General features: G+C 47.1%; 1 pseudogene; it reads right to left on the reverse strand.

The window, feature by feature from the left end:
* Window positions 1-1090: 1090 nt before the first annotated feature.
* Window positions 1091-1229, reverse strand: LOC125517780 (annotated as a pseudogene).
* Between the last annotated feature and the right edge of the window lie 3197 nt (window positions 1230-4426).

Consider the following 4426-nt stretch of genomic DNA (forward strand, 5'->3'; position numbering starts at 1 on the left):
ACTTCAAAGACATCAGATTTTTTCTTAATGAGATAAATCCATGAAAACTTGGTATAATCATCAATGAAGCTAACATAATACTTGTATCTACCAACAGAAAGAGGGGCATCTCCCCATACATCAGAAAAGATTAACTCAAGAGGTTTGGTAGATACACTAGTAGACACGGGATAAGGTAATTGGTGACTTTTTGTACATTGGCATGAGTCACACACCGACTCAAAGTTTGGCTCCCCATGATAAGAGAGTTTATTATTCCTAAGCACACGTTGAACTATTTGAAAAGAAGGATGGCCAAGGCGATCGTGCCATCGCGATGAAGATATCTTGACAGCACCAAACGCTTGTTTATTTGATGTCCTAGATGGAAGCAATGGATAAAGTCCTCCTCTACATCTGCCTCGATGCAGCACCCTCCCCATGGCCTGATCCTTAATAAGAAAGAAATAAGGCCAAAATTCAATATAAATATGATTGTCAAGGGTGAGACGATGAACGGAAATAAGATTTCGTGAGGCAGTGGGGGCATGCAAAACTTTGTTTAGATGAAGAGTATCACTAGGGGTATTAATAGAGGAATGTCCAATATGGCTAATGCTCATACCTGCACCATCAGCAGTGTGGATCTGATCATGCCCGCGGTACTTGTCTCGAACGGTTAGCTTCTCGAGCTCCCCGGTGATGTGATCTGTAGCGCCGCTATCTGCATACCAGTTGGTATCCACCCCGTAGGAGGATGTAGTGGCCGATCCCCCCACTTTTTCTTCTGGAAGATAATCATCAGTGAACCTGTACCAGCACTCCATGGCGATGTGACCGGGCTTGTTGCAGATCTGGCAGTGGGGGCGATCATTGCGGAAACCACCACCACCATTTGGCCCGGGTCCTCCAAGTCCGCCAGGTCCAGGGCGTCCCCCCCGATTGTTGTTGTAGACAGGGGGCGCACTGCCAGGGCCACGGCTGCCGCCGCCGCGGCCGCCACCACGGCCACGCGGCGCGCCGCGTCCGCGCTACTGACCACGCCCACGAGCAGCTGAGTTTGCAGATGATTTGAAGCCACCACCGGATCGTTGCAGGAGCTCAACTCTCTGATCGAAGTTGGCCATCTGCGAGTACAGTACATCGAGGGTGAGAGGTTCAGTGCGAGCGTCGAGGGCGGATACCAGGGGGTTGTATTCCATGTCGAGGCCGGCCAAGATGAAGGAGATGAGCTCGTCGTCCTGGAGGGGTCTGCCTGCAGCCGCTAGCTCATCAGCAAGCGACCTCATGCGGGCGAAGTAGACGACCACCGACTGATTTCCCTTCTCTGCGTTGGAGAGGGAGATCCGAAGATTGTTGATGCGGGAGCGCGAATTGGAGACGAACATGTTCGTCAGGGCGGTCCATGCCGCGTGCGCCGTCTCGACCGACACCATCTGTGTCAGGACTTCTTTGGAGACGGACGTCAGGAGATAGCCCAGCACTTGCTGGTCCTGAACGACCCAGGCTGCATGCTCTGGGTTTGGCAGGTTCGTGACCTTGCCATCTTTGTCTGTGGTGGATATGGTAGGCTCCGGCTCAGGGATGGATCCATCAAGGTATCCGAAAAGGGAAGCAGCACGAATCTGGGGAAGGAGTTGGGTCTTCCACAGAAGGAAATTGTCACGGGTAAGCTTTTCTGTGATCTGATTATTCAGGGGATTGGCGGTGCTGTGGGAGGACGATGACATGGCTGCGGTTGGGAAGGAAAGCTAGATGTATTTTGGAAGGAAGGCTCTGATTACCATGTGAATTTTCGGAAGCGTTTCTACCTACCGTAGTAGGCCGCTGGTTGCGTGTTTATATAGGATCAGAATAGCCCTTGATCACGGCATTTACATGGAGGGATTGTTACAAAACTTGTGGTACAAGAAGATAGAGATAAGATACAAATCTGAACAGCCTAGGGTTCGGTTTAGCTTTATCTTAGCTAACCGAATACATCAAGATCTATCTCTAACAATATTCTAACACTCTAATCTTGTTTCGTGAGCAGGAGAAAAATGTTCTCGAAATGGGTCGAGATTTGTCGAGTGGCTTTGGTACACCACCGGTAGGCCGCCTGTCAAATTTCGTTCCATTTGAAGGTCGTTTGAAGCCCCAACGGCTAACCGGGTAACCGTAAAAGCCTCTCTCTTGTTGCAGCCCAACACCCCTCCAAAACAGCCCACTAGCCCATCTAAACCTCCTCCATACTCTTTATCGTTGGATCATGATCGTGTGGGCGAAAATCGCACCTCATTTGGACTCTCCTAGCTCGCTCTACCTATATATATATATATATATGCATCTCCCCCCAAAATCTTGGGTCCAAATCCTAGCAAATCGCCCACTCCGCTGCTGGACACGTCCGGATCCCACCAAACGAGTCGCCGCCGCCGCCCACAGCCAGCGGCATGCTGCCACGTGGCACTCGCGCGCCCACCGCCGCCGAAGCCCGCCGGGCCCGCGGGAGGCCCTCCGCCCCAAGCCGCCCCGCATTGCCCCCGCGCTCCACCGCCTCGCCCGGCCCGCGCTGCTCCGCCGCGCGCCGCCGCCGCTCGCCGGCCCCGCCGCCTCGCCGCACGCGCTGCCGCCACCGCCCCGTGCCCGCAGCTCGCCGGAAGCCGTCGCCGTCCCGACCGGACACCTCGCCGACGCCTTCTCCGACGAGCTTCCCCGCCTCCGACCACCGTCTCCTTCCACTCCAGCCACTTCTCCAGTGAAGATCCCGGTGAACCTCATCATCCACGCAAACCCTAGATCTGGATCTCGGATGGTATATTTCTCTAAGTCCCGGAGATCCCTAACATTTTATGCCTCCTTCATCATGTCGTATCTCCACGAACGTAGCTCCGAATCATGCATATGATATATCGAAATGTTCGTCTCGTGATTCTCTTCATGTTAGAGTCATTTGCATGCATGTTACTGTCCATATTGATGCCATTATCATCATTGCAAAAGTGCTATAAAATGTTGTCAGCTGGATCTTAGCAGAACTTGATGATTTGTCATTTTCGTTGCATTTTGTGTGTGCATCCTATGAGCATGATGTCTAAATGTTTCATGATCTCCATAATGCCATCTTTAAAGGGGTGCAAGTCTTGTATTTTTGTGATCTATGTGGTTACTAGCACAGGCATGCAAAATAGGCTTCATAATGTTGCTGATTTCAGACACTTAGTGATTTTGCTAAGTCCTTTTCTTGCTACATTTTGATGCCATGTAAACTTGTTGCTACCATGATATCCATGAATATTTTGAGATAGTTCAGTAAGCATGTTTTCTAGATGTGGTATTGATATATCCATTCATGCTTCTGGTTGAAATTATGGAGTACTCTAGCATGTCATTGCCTTGCTCTACTTTTGCTAAATATTATTTCTGGCAGATTGTTAATATGATAATCCATATTGCCATGTGTTTTGCTAGTGATGCATGTACCCAATGAACTTGCTCTTGCCATGTTTAGTTACTTAAATATGTCTACTTAATGTTGGTTACCTTTCTATACCATGAAATGCTTTGTAGTGAGTGGCATGAGCTTGCAAAGTGGCTATCATGAATCTTTTTCTACCATGTCTTGTTTTTCTTTTAAGTTTGAAACTGTTAATATAACTTGCCATGTTTGCATGGGTGCCACATCATTTTCCATGCCTCTTTGGTTAAAGTTTAGTAAGGGAGTTTTGTTCTATGTGTTTAGCACTAGCATGCCATGCCTTTGTTTGCCATGATATGTTCCTGTAGAATGTTTTTTGCTAGCTCTAAAGATTGCTATATGCTGCTGTTTTGTCATGCTTAGTATTTTCTCTAAGTCTGTGAAGCTGATATCTTTTGCATTTTTGCCATGCTATTTTAAGCTTGTTCTAGTGGGAACTAGTAGGAGCTTAGTGTTCATGATTTGTAGATCTTCATGTGTATTTTATGCTCATATGCTTTGTTTCTATGTTGGAGTGCTGTAGCATAGTTTCTTGTTGCATTCTAAGTGCTATCAAGCTGTTAATCGTAGATTTGCATCATTCTTGTTTTGCTTGTCATTTGCAAACCGTGCATCCGTTTGAAGGAAATATGCCCTAGAGGCAATAATAAAGTTGTTATTTATATTTCCTTATATCATGATAAATGTTCATTATTCATGCTAGAATTGTACTAACCAGAAACTTAGTACATGTGTGAATACATAAACAAACAGAGTGTAACTAGTATGCCTCTACTTGACTAGCTTGTTAATCAAAGATGGTTAAGTTTCCTAGCCATGGACAAAAAGTTGTCATTTGATAAACGGGATCACATCATTAGAGAATGATGTGATTGACTTGAACCATCCGTTAGCTTAGCACGATGATCGTTTAGTTTACTACTATTGCTTTCTCCATAACTTATACATGTCCCTATGACTATGAGATTATACAACTCATGAATACTG

This window comes from Triticum urartu, chromosome 6 (assembly GCF_003073215.2).
Source record: "Triticum urartu cultivar G1812 chromosome 6, Tu2.1, whole genome shotgun sequence".
Lineage (NCBI taxonomy): Eukaryota > Viridiplantae > Streptophyta > Magnoliopsida > Poales > Poaceae > Triticum > Triticum urartu.